The following is an 18,988-nucleotide window of genomic DNA, read 5'->3' as shown; positions in this document are numbered from 1 at the left end:
CTCGATCATCTTCGGCTTCACATCAAAGGTCTTGAGCCACAGGCCGAAGTGAGGGGTAATGCGGAGGAAGGCCTCACATACGACAATAAATGACGAGATGTGAAGAAGGGAATCCGGGGCCAGATCGTGAAAATCCAGCCCGTAATAGAACATAAGACCCCTAACAAAGGGATCCAGAGCGAAGCCTAGTCCTCGGAGGAAGTGGGAGATGAACACAACGCTCTCGTTGGGTTCGGGAGTAGGGACGACCTGCCCTCGGGCGGGCAGCCTATGCGAAATTCCAGCGGTCAGATATATGGCCTCTCTCAACTTCTTGATGTCCTCCTCTGAGACGGAGGAAGGCATCCAACGACCTTGAAGGTTGGATCCGGACATAGTTGAAGGTCCGAAGCACCTGACCTGAGCTTTGGGTGTTGGAACTCGAGGCGGGGGAAGGATTCAATTGAGCGTGGGAGGGAAAAAAGAAAAAGCCTTGTCCCCTTTATAAAGAGGGTGAATATCAGGCATCCTTCTCGTGGACGTTTGAGACTTACCTAAGATCTAGGAGTCATACCAACAGGCATGGTTGGGTTAGCCACGTTTGTATTGATGAGAATCCCGTGATAAGGGGAACACGATCTCTGTTTTGACAAGACGTGTCAAGGAAACTGCCTCGCGTTATGTGCGGAGCTGGTTAAGAAAAACGGTTCGAATAATGACCGGGCCGTGGCGTGATGTCATGCTATCAAAACGTGTCAGCAGATTAGATTTTTGGAAATATTATTCTCTCTACAGTGGTATGTGGAACTTATTTTGCAGGGTCGGACACTATCCTCATATTCAAACTCTTCCGTGGTGTATTCGGAGGAGGAATCTGCCTTGCAATGCCGAAGACAACACTGCACGCTGGACTCATCGTCATTGAAGCCTGGTTCAGGGGCTACTGAGGGAGTCCTGGATTAGGGGGTCTCCAGATAGCCGAACTATATCCTTTGGCCGGACTGTTGGACTATGAAGATACGAGATTGAAGACTTCGTCTCGTGTCCGGATGGGATTCTACTTGGCGTGGAAGGCAAGCTAGGCAATACGGATATGTATATCTCCTCCTTTGTAACCGACCTTGCGTAACCCTAGCCCCCTCCGGTGTCTATATAAACCGGAGGGTTTAGTCCATAGGACGACATACAATCATACCCACAGGCTAGCTTCTAGGGTTTAGCCTCTTTGATCTCGTGGTAGATCAACTCTTGTAATACTCATATCATCAAGAACAATCAAGCAGGATGTATGGTATTACCTCCATCAAGAGGGCCCGAACCTAGGTAAACATCGTGTCCCCTCCCTCCTGTTACCATCCGCCTTAGACGCACAGTTCGGGACCCCCTACCCGAGATCCGCCGGTTTTGAAGCGACACAAATCAAATCCAAATAATTGCAAACAAAACTCCCCCTGGGACTCTTGTTAGTTGGAGGCACTCGTTGTTTCGAGCAAGCCATGGATTGATGCTTGTTGGTGGAGGGGGAGTATAAACTTTACCATTCTGTTTGAGAACCGCCTATAATGTGTGTAGCATGGAAGATATCGCCATATCTTGGTTGTTATGTTGACAATGAAAGTATACCGCTCAAAATATTATTCACCTCTATTTCAAAATCGAGCTCTGGCACCTCTACAAATCCCTGCTTCCCTTTGTGAAGGATTAAAAAGCACCAGTTGGAGAGCACTGTTGTCATTTGCATCCATTACTGTTAGTTTACATTGAGTATGACTTGACTGGATCTCTTTTACCATGAATTACAATGTCTAGTCAGTCCTTGATCTTTAAAGGTGCTCTGCATTTATGTTTTGCGGTCTCAAAAAGGGCTAGGAAGATACCATCATGTTATATCATATCATGATTGTTTTGAGAAAGTGTTGTCATCCGAGATTTATTATTATTGCTTGCTAGTTGATTATGCCATTGATATGAGTAAACATGAGATCTAAATGTTATTCTGAATATGGTTAGTTCATAATCTTTGCTGAAAACTTGAATGCTGGCTTTACATATTTACAACAACAAGAGCAAACACAGTTTGTAAAAGTTTTTCTTTATCACTTTCAGTTTATCAACTGAATTGCTTGAGGACAAGAAATGGTTTAAGCTTGGGGAGTTGATACATCTCCGTCATATCTACTTTTCCAAACACTTTTGCCCTTGTTTTGGACTCTAACTTGCATGATTTGAATGGAACTAACCCGGACTGACGCTGTTTTCAGCAGAATTGCCATGGTGTTGTTTTTGTGTAGAAATAAAAGTTCTCGGAATGACCTAGAAATCAACAGAGAATTATTTTGGAATATATAAAAAATACTGGAAGGAAGATCCACATCAGGGGGGCCTCCACCTATCCATGAGGGTAGGGGGCACGCCCTACCCCCTAGGCGCGCCCCCCTGCCACGTGGGCCCCCTGACGCTCCACCGACCTCAACCCGGACTCCATATATTAACTTTCGGGGAGAAAAAAACCAAGGAGAAGGATTCATCACGTTTTATGATACGGAGCCGCCGCCAAGTCCTAAACTCTCTCGGGAGGGCTGGTCTGGAGTCCGTTCGGGGCTCTGGAGAGGGGAATCCGTTGCCATTGTCATCATCGACCATCCTCCAGCACCAATTTCATGATGCTCACCGCTGTGCGTGAGTAATTCCATCTTAGGATTGCTGGACGGTGATGGGTTGGATGAGATTTATCATGTAATTGAGTTAGTTTTGTTAGGGTTTGATCCCTAGTATCCACTATGTTCTGAGATTGATGTTGCTATGACTTTGCTATGCTTAATGCTTGTCACTAGGGCCCGAGTGCCATGATTTCAGATTTGAACCTATTATGTTTTCATCAATATATGAGAGTTCTTGATCCTATCTTGCAAGTTTATAGTCACCTACTATGTGTTATGATCCGGCAACCCCGAAGTGACAATAATTGGGACCACTCCCGGTGATGACCGTAGTTTGAGGAGTTCATGTATTCACTATGTGTTAATGCTTTGGTCGAGTACTCTATTAAAAGGTGGCCTTAATATCCCTTAGTTTCCAATAGGACCCCTCTGCCACAGGAGGGTAGGACAAAAGATGTCATGCAAGTTCTTTTCCATAAGCACGACTGACTATATTCGGAATACATGCCTACATTACATTCATGAACTGGAGCTAGTTCTGTGTCACCCTAGGTTATGACTGTTACATGATGAACCGCATCCGACATAATTCTCTATCACCGATCCATTGCCTACGAGCTTTCCATATATTGTTCTTCGCTTATTTACTTTTCCGTTGCTATTGTTACAATCACTATAAAACACCAAAATTATTACTTTTGCTACCGTTACCTTTTACCACCATTACCACTACTATCATATTACTTTGCTACTAAACACTTTGCTGCAGATATTAAGTTTCCAGGTGTGGCTGAATTGACAACTCAGCTGCTAATACTTGAGAATATTCTTTGGCTCCCCTTGTGTCGAATCAATAAATTTGGGTTGAATACTCTACCCTCGAAAACTGTTGCGATCCCCTATACTTGTGGGTTATCATGGGTATATCTACTTAATGAAACATAAGTCTGGAACATTTGAGAAGTTCAAAGAATTTCATAGTGAAGTGGAAAATCATCGTAACAAGAAAATCAAGTTTCTACGATCTGATCGTGGAGGTGAATATTTGAGCTATGAGTTTGGACTTCATTTGAAACAATGCGGAATAGTTTCGCAACTCACTCCACCTGGAACACCACAACATAATGGTGTGTCCGAACGTCGTAACCACACTTTGTGAGATATGGTGCGATCTATGATGTCTCTCACTGATTTACCGCTATCGCTTTGGGGTTATGCTTTAGAGATGGCTGCATTCACGTTAAGTAGGGCACCATCAAAATCCGTTGAGATGACACCTTATGAATTGTGGTTTGGCAAGAAACCCAAGTTGTCATTTCTTAAAGTTTGGGGCTGCGATGCTTATTTGAAAAAGCTGCAACCTGATAAGCTCGAACCCAAATCGGAGAAATGTGCACTACAAGAAATATGTCAACTTGTGACCAGCACTATTGGTCACTAAATGGTCACTGTTTTCAATTTGTGACCAAAAACATAAGGTCAAAAGCTGGCAGTCATAAACTGACTATAGCGACCTTTCTTTTGGAATGGTCGTAGACGTTTATGACCAAAATACGTCTACTGTAGTGTTTTGGTCACTAGCAACCTCCCCAGGCCACGTAGGCATCCAGCGTGGCAATCTGATGTGGCACAAGATTTAGCCCGGTCCAATTCAATTTTCTACATGGGCCTAGCCCAACAATTCGGCCTTTTTAATGTATTTTTTCCTGCCAGTTACATAGGCCAAGACAATTTCAGCCTTTTATTTATTTCTGGGTCGGGGCCTTTTAACTTTGTTTGGGCCATTATATTTTGGGGCTGGTCCCATTTGTCATCTTCTCACACATTAGGCCCACTTGACAGAAAATTCAAAATTGCTCAGATTATTCTCATAAGTGGGTCCCACAAGTCAGGTTTCCATTGCACACATTTTCAAATCACATACATAATCAATATTTCAAACAGAACAGTACAAATGTAGTTCATCAAATAACACTAACTAAGTCTACTACAATCTATACATAGTCTATTACAACCCAAATATGCCTACTATTACAATATAACAATGTATACAGTCTATTACAGTCAAACAAAAGAGACGACTCTTTGCTGAGTAGGGCTATCCAGCTTTGAACTTCAAATTTCATAGACCTCCTGTTCGTCAATTGCAAGCACCATGCACCTTGGTTGGACATGAAGTGCTTGTCCTCGGTTGCACCATGCACCTTTGATGAAAGAGCTGCGGCTGATCGCTAAAACCTGTGAATATCAAAAAGATCTATTCAGTACAAAAAGTAAATCACGACAATATGTCAGTAGTAATAAATACAGAATCTGAACAAAAAACTACTCCCAGTTAGAATTATTTTTGTTTTGGTAAGGTATAAGAGCAGCGGGTAAAGATAACATGAACAGATTGTTTGATCAGATAAGCTATATGATTGTATCAACACATGTGTAATGCATGGTACAGGTCAAATCCATGATATGAGACATAGATAAACCAGTAGTCTAAGATTAAAAATTCTATAGTCTAAATCAGTAACAGTTTAACAGTCTGTAGTCTAAGTTTCCAAGCTTGTCTACTAAAGAAATTGTATCAACTTAACAATTAGTCATGCATAAGTGTTTGACATCAAAAACATACAGAAGTGCATTCTCGAGATTGACAATTAGGATGCATGCTCTGAACATACAGAAGTTCTACAGAGCAGCAGCAATGGCATCACAGTTGAGTTGCCAGACCAAAACAAAGTCATGTATGTATGTATGTAACAAAATCAGCCAAACTTAATATGCATCATCAGCTGATTAAAAGCAGTGGATAATAGTATAGTTCATCAAATGATATGGGCAGCTAGCCAAGTTTCCTAATGGGAAGAGCTCACAAGAGCAGACAAAGAAATGTATATTTTAAACTAGACTAGATTGCAGGGGGGAAAGGAGACGGGATGTGTGGCGTTACCAAGGTAACACTCCTAATTTTTCTCATGAAAGGATCATGATAGACACAGGCAGCTACCAACAGGAAGAGGAAAATGGAAAATGCAGGCTACATGACCGAGGTTCTACCAACAAGAACCAACCAAATTAACCCAGCAAGTTAGTCAGATGAGGCAAGCAGCCCAGATGCATAAGGGTGGATTGTTCAGTTCACTTCAGTTCAAGCTACCTAGAAGAGAATGTCAGGACAACCGGCTGGGTTCACTTCTTGTGCACCCTACAGTCTGGGGAGTTTGGCTGCATGCGTCTGTGTTGTTGAAATCGATGGCTAGGCCGACCGGGCTCGTGTCCTTCAGGCTCGACGACTTGCGCTTCTGCTGCAGCACCAAGAATGACATTGTTAATGTAGTCAAGGTAGCCAGACAGTAGGGTAATTCAGGTTTCGACTAACAGTTGTACTGCCTGTGCTGTGTGTGTACCAGATTAAATTAAATCAGTAAACACTTGAGCTTTTATGGTTGGGTTGGTTGGTGCTTTTACCTTGGTGGAATTGCTGGCGGAGTGCTTCCTTTCGGACCGATGTTTCTGCTCCTTCTCCAGTAAGCACAATAGCGTCTTGTTGGCTTCGTCAACAACTCTTTTCTCCTCGAATAACTTAACCTTGAATTAAACATGCAAAAGAAACTTCAAACTGTCAAGACTACATTAGTGTTGCATGAAGCAATGTTCACTGAGAGGGCGATAAGTTGCAGGTACAGAACATAGGTGTTGCAAGTACAAGAGTGAGATAACATGTTACCTCCTATGCTTTTTTTAGGTTGGTCTTGAGTATCTTCTTGTCCCTCTGCGGTGCTTGCACTTGTTAGTAAGCTGCACGTGAGTAAGATGAATGTTGGAGGACCAGGTTGGTTAAACAGCACTGCACTAGTAATTATACAAAGCAGCCACCGCAGTAGCATACAGGAGTATCATGCAAGCAAGCAGAGTGTTCAATGATGGTGATGGATCTCTACAGTTGATCCAACACCAAATCACCTGATTGAAGGTGATGGAGCTCTACTATAGTTGACAGACCAAAAACAAACAATGTAACAAGACCAACTAGTCAAACTGAATATGCATCAAGTGATTAAAATCCATGGAAGATATAATTAGTCATCAACTGACACAACTAACTAATTTTCCTTTCCCAATGGCAGAGCACACAAGAGTAGACAGTAAATCATATCCAGAATGTAGCAATCAGTGGATAACAGGAGCCATCAAGCATGAAATCGACTGATAATATGAGCGAGGAAAGGGATACGGGGTGTGGTGATGTTACTGACGTCGGGGGTGTCCCTGAGGTGCTTGCGTAGGTTGTTGCTCTCCCAGGCGAGCTCGTCGCATGACTCCATGGCGCGCTTGAGGTCGCGCTCGTAGAGGCCGCACTCCTTCTCGAGCCTGGCTGGGCGTCAAGCTGGTTGCGCGCAGCCGCCACGACCTCCTTCTCCTCCACGCAGCGCCAGATCCCCTCCGCGTTCATCGCCGACTTGTTCTGCACGCACGGCACGGGGCTGTTCCGATCCATCAGGCATTCTGGCAAACAGGTATAGTGCGCGAGTAACCGCCACAGCAAAATGGACGGGGGAGGGGGGAAGGGGGGCGGACTGACCCTAAGGAGGTCGATGCATTGGGCGGCGGCGTGGAGGTCCTCCTCGAGCGCGAAGACGCAGTCCTGGAGGCAGCCGCGCAGGTCCTACGAGACGGCGAGGTTGAGGTGGAGCGAGCGGTCGGGCACGGGAAGGCAGGGGGCATACTTTGTCTGGCGAAGCACCCCACCCACGCCGTCGGCGAGCCACTGGTCCAGCTGGTGGTGGTGCTACATGATGGCTGCACCCTGGACCGGATCCGGTGCTGCACCTCTAGCCCGCGGCGCGGGCTAGGGTTTTGTGTGCTTGGGAAAGAATCAAAAGGTGGGGGCGCCGGCGGTGGTGGGGTAGAGGAGAAGGTGGGGGTCTCCGGCAGTCTCGAACAAGGTGAGGGGCGGGTGGCGCAGGGGAGGGGAGAAAGGAAGGAGAATAGAGCGAGGGGAGAAAGAAAGGAGGCGGCGGGGGTGGATGGAAAATGTGCAGAGGACTCACGAGATCTAGGGTTTCGGCTTAGGTGGGCTTCGGGTGAGGACAGCCGTTGGATCCGGGAGCATCCGACGATGATCCATCCACGATCCGCGTGAAACACCCACGGACCACTCAAAATGCAATACACGCGTACCATGTCATGACCATCTAAATTGGTCACAGTTAACTAAAAAATTGGTCGTAGTTGACTAAAAATTCATTTTCTATTTTTCAAGTGCCCAAAATGAGTTTTTTTGTGAACGACCTACCATATATTTGTTGCAATATTGGACCAAATCATTTTTATAAAATAGTAGGCCAGGTATAATGCACGATTTACAAAATGGTTGGGTGTCAAAATTTTCGATCCACCTCTCGTGAAAAAGACAAATTTCCGCCGATTCAGCTGGAAGCGGGTCAAATTTGAACTGCAGCTGCCTCATAGTTTGCTATTTATTTTTTCCAAAAGTCATTTCTAGGTATATAAGTACCTATTTAATCAGAGAAACACCAAAAAAATCCAAGATTCAACCACTAGCTAGGAACGGTCATTCTCGTCGTTTTGACCGCATTTTGAAACGGGCATAAAAATTACAAAAAAATCAAAAAATTGGGAAACCTTCGCATTGTGTCATTATATGTGGCCAAGTTCCCAGGAAAAATAACAAACTTGTAATGTGGCAATTATTTTAAAAAAAGTTCTCAGAAACGAGCTATCACGTGTGGAGATCAATGGCTTTCAAGCCAAATGATCAATCTTATGGCCACATTCGTGGCATAGTTTGTTCAAATGATCTCATATTGTGCACAAGGGTGCATATTGGAATGGCAAACAATGTTTCCTAAGGAAGTTTTCATTTTCTTTGCACGGAAAATCCATTTTCCATTTTCCGAGTGCCCGAATTGAGTTCTTTTTGTGAAGGATCTACCATATATTTGTTGCAAAATTGGACCAAAACATTTTTATAAAATACTAGGCCATATTTGATTCACAATTGACCAAATGGCTGGGTGTCAAAAGTTTTGATCCACCTCTGGTGAAAAAGACAAATTCCTGCCGATTCAACTGGAAGCGGGTCAAATTTGAACTGCAGCTGCCTCATAGTTTGCTCTTTATTTTTTCCAAAAATCATTTCTAGGTACATAAGTATCTATTTAATCAGAGAAACACCAAAAAAATTCCAAGATTCAACCACTAGCTAGGAACGGTCATGCCCGCGGTTTTGACCGCATTTTGAAACGGGCATAAAAAATTCAAAAAAAATCAAAAAATTGGGAAACCTTTGCATTATGTCATTATATGTGACCAGGTTTCCAGGAAAAATAATTAACTTATAATACGGCAATTATTTTAAAAAAGTGTTCTCAGAAATGAGCTATCACGCGTGAAGATTTAGGGTTTTCAAGCCAAATGATCAATCTTATGGCCACATTCATGGCATAGTTTGTTCAAATGATCTCATATTGTGCACAAGGGTGCATATTGGAATGGCAAACAATGTTGCCTAAGGGAGTTTTCATTTACTTTGTACGAAAAATCAATTTTTCATTTTTCGAGTGCCCAAAAGGAGGTTTTTTGTGAAGGACCTCCCAAATAATTGTTGCAAAATTGGACGAAATCAATTTTATAAAATACTAGGACATATTTAATGCACAATTGACAAAATGGTTGGGTGTAAAAGGTTTTGATCCACCTCTCGTGAAAAAGACAAATTTCCGCCGATTCAGTTGGAAGCGGGTCAAATTTGAACTGCAGTTGCCTCATAGTTTGCTATTTATTTTTTCCAAAAATCATTTCTAGGTACATAAGTACCTATTTAATCAGAGAAACACCAAAAAAATTCAAGATTCAACCACTAGCTAGGAACGGTCATTCCCGCCGTTTTGACCGCATTTTGAAACGGGCATAAAAAATTCAAAAAAATCAAAAAATTGGGAAACCTTCGCATTGTGTCATTATATGTGGCCAAGTTCCCAGGAAAAATAACAAACTTGTAATACGGCAATTATTTTAAAAAAGTGTTCTCAAAATCGAGCTATCACGTGTGGATATCAATGGCTTTCAAGCCAAATGATCAATCTTATGGCCACATTCATGGCATAATTTGTTCAAATGATCCCATATTGTGCACAAGGGTGTATATTGGAATAGCAAACAATGTTGCCTAAGGAAGTTTTCATTTTCTTTGGACGAAAAAACCATTTTCCATTTTTCCAGTGCCCAAAAGGAGGTTTTTTTGTGAAGGACCTCCCAAATAATTGTTGCAAAATTGGACCAAATCATTTTTATAAAATACTAGGCCATATTTAATGCACAGTTGACAAAATTGTTGGGCGTCAAAAGTTTTGATCCACCTCTGTTGAAAAAGACAAATTCCCGCCGATTCAGCAGGAAGCGGGTCAAATTTGAACTGCAGCTGCCTCATAGTTTACTATTTATTTTTTCCAAAAATCATTTATAGTTACATAAGTACCTATTTAATCATAAATACATGGTTTGATGGTGATACGTCGAGGTTTGGGCGGTGGCCAAGGCCCCCAACTCTAGAGCGCGTAAACTCGCATGCCTGGCGCATGGTCACCGTGTGACCGTGGCGTTGCCATGTGTTCTAGGCAGCCTAGACATGTCTAGTGGGTTGGGCACTCCCCAGGTAGGTTCTAGGAATAAAATTACAACATAAGATTCTCACGAGGAGACTGATCGATGCTCAAACATGAATTAGCAGCCAACTGTTTGATTAGCGGTACGGGAAATGCACATGGCCAATGGGCGTGAGTTTTTGCTGAGGATGATCATCTACTAAGAAGAATGTCTTCGCAAATTTTCAGATCAAAAGGAGGATCCTAGGTGGTACTTGCTTTGCAAAGTACCACACTGGACAGAAATATGAATGTTGAAGCTGGGCTCAAAATAATGAATGGATTGAGCTGAAATTTGGTGGAGGATGATTATTTTGGCATTGGAAAGCACCGTTGAAAATTGATACCATTTGGACATGCCAAAGTGGTACTTCCTTCACAATGCTCTTCTATGGACAGAAACTTGGGAAAAGTAGTGAGAGAAATTGGATGAATGAAATGAGCTCAAATTTGGTGTAGGTAAGTTACATAGGTATGGTTATGCCTTGGTAGATTTTCAAATCATTTGGGTAAGCCTAGATAGTACTTACTTCACAAAGCTTCTCTCGAGGTAGAAACTTTGGAAATTTCCTGAGAAAGATTTACTAGGAAAATGGAGCTGAATATTATCATGTGGCAATGATTTGGGTATGGAAGAGTGCCCAAAGAGTTTGAGGTTAATAGGAGGGGTCTAGATAACACTTGCTTTGCAACGTGCCAATCTGGCCATAAAATATAAATTGAACCTGGGCTCACATAGATAATTTGCCTCCGCTGCAATTTGGAGGAGGGTGATAATTTGGGCATGTGAAGGAACTGTATAAATTTCATGTCATTTGGATATATAAAAAAGGTACTTCCTTCACAATGCTTCTAGGTGGACAAAAACTTTGCAAATTTGCCGAGCAAGATTTGCCAGGAAAATGGAGCTGAATTTTGTCATGTGGCAATGATTTGGATAGGAAAGAGTGCCCAAGAATTCTGAGGGCAATCAAGAATATATAAATAGAACTTCCTTCATAAAGTGATGTTGTGAACAGAATAGGAAAATGAATATTGTTGAATTATTTTTGAACTAGGCAAGGAAGTATTTTTACATATTTGACGAAGACATGACCCAACGAATTTATGAGATTTTTTTGGGAATTTTTGGAATGACAGAAATATAGGTTGCTTCACAACCTAGGGCAAAAATTGACACATGGACATGACACATAGGCAAAACTGATGAGGTGGCGCCAACTCATACCAATCCACCACAATTGACAAGGTTATGACCATCTATATTGGTCATGATCAGCTAGAAATAAAGCAGTGGACTAGTGCTATCTGCTTTATGACCATTTCGTGTAAGGAAATTACGACCTTTCTGACCAAAATGGTCGCAATGGTTTAGGGTTTGGAGCCCCCCGAACAGCTTTTGACCAATTGGTCTAAAATGGTCATAGATTTATGACCAATTCTTCCAAGGTCACTGACAGAAGGTCATAAGTTGACATATTTCTTGTAGTGGTCTCTTCATAGGATACCCAAAGGAGACTGTTGGGTACAACTTCTATCACAGATCTTAAGGCAAGATATTCATTGCTAAGAATGGATCCTTTCTAGAGAAGGAGTTTCTCTCGAAAGAAGTGAGTGGGAGGAAAGTAGAACTTGACGATGTAATTGTACCTTCTCCCTTATTGGAAAGTAGTTCATCACTAAAATTAGTTCCAGTGATACCTGCACCAGTAAGTGAGGAAGCTAATGATGATGATCATGAAACTTCTGATCAAGTTACTACCGAACCTCGTTGAGGGACTCCTGGATGAGGGGTATCCGGACAGCCGGACTATATCCTTTCCCCGGATTGTTGGACTATGAAGATACAAGATTGAAGACTTCGTCCCGTGTCCGGATGGGACTCTCCTTGGTGTGGAAGGCAAGCTTGGCAGTATGGATATGTAGATCTCCTTCCTTGTAACCGACTCTGTGTAACCCTATCCCCCTCCGGTGTCTATATAAACCGGAGGGTCTAGTCCGTAGGACCAACAACAACAATCATACCATAGGCTATCTTCTAGGGTTTAGCCTCTTCGATCTCGTGGTAGATCAACTCTTGTACTACTCATGTTATCAAGAACAATCAAGCAGGACGTAGGGTATTACCTCCATCAAGAGGGCCCAAACCTGGGTAAACATCGTGTCCCCTGCCTCCTGTTACCATCCGCCTAGACGCACAGTTCGGGACCCCCTACCCGAGATCCGCCGATTTTGACACTGACATTGGTGCTTTCATTGAGAGTTCCTCTGTGTCGTCATCGTTAGGCTGGCTGGCCCCTTCAATCATCAATAGCAATGCAGTCCATGGTGAGACTATTCTACCCGGACAGATCCTTGTATTCGGCAAACCCGCACTGCGAGCCAACTCGCTTGGCCATCTGGAGCAGATCGAGAGTTGCGCCCCTGGCCACCAGGTCAGGTTTGGAAGCATAAACCACACGGCCGACATCCACGAAGACTTGATCTTCGACGGATTCGAGCCCCTAACGAGTGCACCGCACGGTCATGATGAGCATGATTTAGCTCTACCATCGGACAGTGTCCGGGAGATCGCACCGGCAACCGCTCCGACCCTCAATTCGGAGCCAAGTGCACCATCCATGGACGGGTGGATAGACCCCGCCACCACGGAGGCCGCATTCTCAGCGGCGATCGAGCCGAGTATCGACCTTACCCTTCACGGGAGCCGTGACACCGAACTGTCGGATTCTTCCCCGGCCACGGACTCCGAACCGCCTGCGCCCGTGCCTATCGAATCCAACTGGACGCCGATCATGGAGTTCACCTCCGCGGATATCTTTCAGCACTCGCCCTTTGGCGACATACTGAACTCATTAAGGTCTCTCTCCTTGTCAGGAGAGTCCTGGCCGAACTATGGCCGGCCAGATAGGGATGCGGACGACGAAGAAATTCGCCGCCCACCCACCACCCACTTAGTAGCCATTGTCGATGATTTGACCGACATGCTCGCCTTCGACTCTGAAGACATCGACGGTATGGACGACGATGCAGGAGACGGACAGGAGCCACTGCACACAGGGCACTGGATGCCCACTTCATCATATGATGTATACATGGTGGACACACCCAAAGAAAACGACGACGAGGAACGGAAGGACACAACGAAGGATCGTTCCCTCGAGAAGCAGTCAAAGCGGTGGCGTAAGCGCCGCTCAAAATCCCGCCTCGGCAGAAACAGTGATCATATAGACCCAGCAATAGAGCAAGGTGAGCCAGTGGATGACAAACATGGCATTGAACCACCGTCCGACCACGGCAACACGGAGAATCAAACTTAACAACCCGTCTCCGACGAAGATAACAGTCCGGATGACATCACGCCGGACAGTCTTGTCGCCACTGCGAGGAGTCTGAAAAAGCAGAAGCAAAGGCTCAGGGTTGCACAAGACACACTCAGAATTAGATGGAGTGAAGTACTCAACACTGCAGCAAAGTACGGCGGTAGTCACCAGACAAAGAGCTACCTGAAGCGAAAGCTGCTACCTGAATTTGATGAGGAGGCCTTAGATCCCCCGCAATCAAAAAACAAAACAGCCATCCAGTCGGATAGACGACCTCGTGGCCAACATAGAGCGGCAAACGACGCTGCACACAAGCCAGTACGCGATCCACGTGAGGGCTCGCATCAAAAGGATGGCGCAACCAGATCCATCACTGGCCAAGCAAGCGCGCTCCAGCACGTAATTCAACACAACAAAAATCCGAACACCATGGTACACCCAAATATAGGGGTGCCGCACACCCCCTATGTTTCACCGATGAGGTGCTGGACCATGAATTTCCAGAGGGATTCAAACCCGTAAACATAGAGACGTACGACGGAACGACAGACCCTGGGGTTTGGATTGAGGACTACATCCTCCATATCCACATGGCTCGAGGAGACGATCTCCATGCCATCAAGTACTTACCCCTCAAGCTCAAAGGGCCAGCTCGGCACTGGCTTAAAAGCCTCCTCGAAAACTCCATTGGAAGTTGGGAAGAGCTCGAGGACGCTTTTCGGGCAAATTTCCAAGGGACCTATGTCCGACCACCGGATGCAGACGATTTAAGTCATATAACTCAACAGCCCGTAGAGTTAGCCCGAAAGCTTTGGAACAATTTCTCACTAAAAAGAACCAAATAGTCGACTGTCCGGACGCCGAAGCCTTAGCAGCTTTCAAGCACAACGTTCGAGACGAATGGCTTGCCAGACACCTCGGCCAAGAAAAGCCGATAACAAAGGCAGCATTAACAAGCCTCATCACCCGCTTTTGCGCGGGCGAGGACAGCTGGTTAGCCCGATGTAGCACCAGCGACCCAAGTACATCCAAAGTCAGGGATGGAAACGGGAAGACATGACGCAGCAAAAACAAGCGCCGAAATAAAGAAGACAGCCCGAAGAGCACGGCGGTAAATGACGGATTCAGAAGCTCTTGGCCAGGTCAGCAAAAGCTGCCCTCCAAAGGCAACAGAGACGAACTATCCAGCCTGAACAAGATTCTGGACAAACTATGTCAGATCCACATCACTCCCGATAAATCTGCAAATCATACCCATAGAGAATGTTGGGTCTTCAAGCAGTCCGGCAAACTCAACGCCGAACACAAGGGGCAGGATACACCAAGTGAAGACGAGGATGAGCCTCGCAAGCAAAGCACTGGGGAACAGAAAAATTCCCACCAAAAGTCAAAACAGTAAATGTGTTACACGTGATGAAGGGAGAAACAAAGTGGCACTCCTAGAAACACATGCCCCAGGGCCTATCACCGCGGAGTTCTGCCACTGGTCGTCCAAACTGATCAGCTTTGACCATCGGGATTACTCGGCAAGTATCCGGCATGTAGGATGGGCTGCCTTGGTGTTAGACCTGATAATTTACAGATACCACTTCACACGAGTCCTGATGGACGGCGGCAGTAGTTTAAACCTGATATATCAGGACACAGTCCGCAAAATGGGGATAGACCCAACAAAAATCAGCCATAGCAATACTACCTTTAAAGGAGTAACGCCAGGCCCAGAAGCCCATTGTACGGGCTCCCTGCTACTAGAGGTTATATTTGGCTTTCCCGATAACTTCCGCAGCGAAAATTTAACCTTCCACATCGCTCAGTTCCAAAGTGGCTATCAAGCACTACTGGGACGCGAAGCTTTCGCTCGCTTTAACACAATACCGCATTACGCTTCTCTCATGCTTAATATGCCCGGTCCACGTGGCATCATTACAGTAAATGGAAATATTGAGCGCTCCTTGCGCGCGGAAAACCGTGCGGCTGCCTTGGCAGCCGCACACTAGACGGCCTCACCAACTAGAGCATCTGACAGGTTGTTAAGACCACGGACATGGTTAGACGAGTCCGGTGTAGCTATATGTAATTGATACAGGTTTGATGGCTATACCCCTACAACAATACAAGGGGCTCAACACATGTGAACAAGTGACAATTTGGCTCAACTTTACTCATCTTGAACTGTACATGGTTTATTTAGTATAACCTACCTTTTGCACGACAACTTTTCCACTAAGTTCCTCTCTTTTACAGATGACCATCGTGCTACACCCGTCCAAGATACGGCACAACAGAGACACAGGCGCAGACATGCAGCAGGAACCCGTTCCAAGAATTCTTTTTAGGGGTTATCCGGATAGCCGGACTATATCCTTTGGCCGGATTGTTGGACTATGAAGATACAAGATTGAAGACTTCGTCCCGTGTCCGGATGGGACTCTCCCTGGCTTGGAAGGCAAGCTTGGCAGTACGGATATGTAGATCTCCTTCCTTGTAACCGACTCTGTGTAACTCTAGCCCCCTTCGATGTCTATATAAACCGAAGGGTTTAGTCCGTAGGACCAACAACAACAATCATACCACAGGCTAGCTTCTAGGGTTTAGCCTCTTTGATCTCGTGGTAGATCAACTCTTGTACTACTCATATTATCAAGAACAATCAAGCGGGGCGTAGGGTATTAGCTCCATCAAGAGGGCCCGAACCTGGGTAAACATCGTGTCCCCTGCCTCCTGTTACCATCCGCCTAGACGCACAGTTCGGGACCCCCTACCCGAGATCCTCCGGTTTTGACACCGACACTCGTAGTTCAACCAGAGTAAGATCCGCACCAGAGTGGTACGGTAATCCTATTCTGGAGGTCATGTTACTTTACCATGACAAACCTACGAACTATGAGGAAGCGATGATAAGCCCAGATTCCGCAAAATGGCTTGAGGCCATGAAATCTGAGATGGGATCCATGTATGAGAACAAAGTGTGGACTTTGGTTGACTTGCATGATGACCGGCAGGCCATAGAGAATAAATGGATCTTCAAGAAGAAGACTGATGCTGACGGTAATGTTACTGTCTACAAAGCTCGACTTGTTGCAAAAGGTTTTCGACAAGTTCAAGGAGTTGACTATGATGAGACCTTCTCACCCGTAGCGATGCATAAGTCCGTCCGAATCATGTTAGAAATTGCTGCATTTTATGATTATGAAATTTGGCAAAGGGATGTCAAAACTACATTCTTTAATGGATATCTTAAATAAGAGTTGTATATGATGCAACCAGAAGGTTTTGTCGATCCAAAAGGTGCTAACAAAGTGTGCAAGCTCCAGTGATCCATTTATGGACTGGTGCAAGCCTCTCGGAGTTGGAATATACGCTTTGATAGTGTGATCAAAGCATATGGTTTATACAGACTTTTGGAGAAGCATGTATTTACAAGAAAGTGAGTGCGAGCTCTTTGGCATTTATAATATTATCTGTAGATGACATATTGCTGATCGGAAATGATACTGAATTTCTGAATAGCATAAAAGGATACTTGAATAAGAATTTTTCAATGAAAGACCTCGGTGAAGCTGCCTATATATTGGGCATCAAGATCTATAGAGATAGATCAAGACGCTTAATTGGACTTTCACAAAGCACATACCTTGATAAAGTTTTGAACAAGTTCAAAATGGATCAAGCAAAGAAAGGGTTCTTGCCTGTGTTACATGGTGTTAATTTGAGTCAGACTCAATGCCCGACCACTGTAGAAGATAGAGAGAAAATAAAAGTCATTCCCTATGCTTCAGCCGTAGGTTCTATCACGTACGCAATGTTGTTTACCAGACCTGATGTGTGCCTTGCTATTAGTTTAGCGGGGAGGTACCAAAGTAATCAAGGAGTGGATCACTGGACAGCGGTCAAGAACATCCTGAAATACCTGAAAAGGACTAAGGATATGTTTCTCGTTTATGGAGGTGACAAAGAGCTCGTCGTAAACCGTTACGTTGATGCAAGCTTTGACACTGATCCTGATGACTCTAAATCACAAACCGGATACATATTTTTATTAAATGGTGGAGTTGCCAGTTGGTGCAGTTCCAAGAAGAGCGTCGTGGCGGGATCTACGTATGAAGCGGAGCACATAGCTGCTTCTGAAGCAGCAAATGAAGGGGTCTGGATGAAGGAGTTCATATCCGATCTAGCTGTCATACCTAGTGCATCGGGTCCAATGAAAATCTTTTGTGACAATACTGGTGCAATTGCCTTGGCAAAGGAATCCAGATTTCACAAGAGAACCAAGCACATCAAGAGACGTTTCAATTCCATCCACGATCAAGTCAAAGAGGGAGACATAGAGATTTTCAAAATACATACGGATATGAATGTTGCAGACCCGTTGACTAAGCCTCTCTCATGAGCAAAACATGATCAGCACCAAGACTCTATGGGTGTTAGAATCATTACAATGCAATCTAGATTATTGACTCTAGTGCAAGTGGGAGACTGAAGGAAATATGCCCTAGAGGCAATAATAAAGTTGTTATTTATATTTCCTTATATCATGATAAATGTTTACCATTCATGCTAGAATTGTATTAACCAGAAACTTAGTACATGTGTGAATGCATAGAAAAATAGAGTGTCACCAGTATGCCTCTACTTGACTAGCTCGTTGAATCAATGATGGTTATGTTTCCTAACCATAGACAAGAGTTGTCACTTGATTAACGGGATCACATCATTAGAGAATGATGTGATTGACTTGACTCATCCGTTAGCTTAGCACGATGATCGTTTAGTTTGTTGCTATTGCTTTCTCCATAACTTATACATGTTCCTATGACTATGAGATCATGCAACTCCCGAATATCGGAGGAACACTTAGTGTGCTATCAAACATCACGACGTAACTAGGTGACTATAAAGATGCTCTACAGGTGTCTCCGATGGTGTTTGTTGAGTTGGCATAGATCGAGATTAGGATTTGTCACTCCGAGTATTGGAGAGGTATCTCTGGGCCCTCTCGGTAATGCACATCACTATAAGCCTTGCAAGCAATGTAACTAATGAGTTAGTTTCGGGATGGTGCATTACGGAACGAGTAAAGAGACTTGCCGGTAACGAGATTGAACTAGGTATTGAGATGCCGACGATCGAATCTCGGGCAAGTAACATACCGATGAAAGAGGGAACAACGTATGTTGTTGTGCGGTTTGACCGATAAAGATATTCGTAGAATATGTAGGAACCAATATGAGCATCCAGGTTCCGCTATTGTTTATTGACCGGAGATGAGTCTCGGTCATGTCTACATAGTTCTCAAACCTGTAGGGTCCGCACGCTTAACGTTCAGTGACGATCGGTATTATGAGTTTATGTGTTTTGATGTACC

General features: G+C 44.3%; 1 pseudogene; it reads right to left on the bottom strand.

Annotated features, from left to right (window-relative positions):
* Window positions 1-4,754: 4,754 nt before the first annotated feature.
* Window positions 4,755-10,236, bottom strand: LOC123191972 (uncharacterized; annotated as a pseudogene).
* Window positions 10,237-18,988: the final 8,752 nt, after the last annotated feature.

The sequence above is a fragment of the Triticum aestivum genome, chromosome 2A (assembly GCF_018294505.1).
Source record: "Triticum aestivum cultivar Chinese Spring chromosome 2A, IWGSC CS RefSeq v2.1, whole genome shotgun sequence".
In the NCBI taxonomy this organism is placed as follows: domain Eukaryota; kingdom Viridiplantae; phylum Streptophyta; class Magnoliopsida; order Poales; family Poaceae; genus Triticum; species Triticum aestivum.
This window is presented reverse-complemented; position numbering and strand designations above follow the sequence as displayed.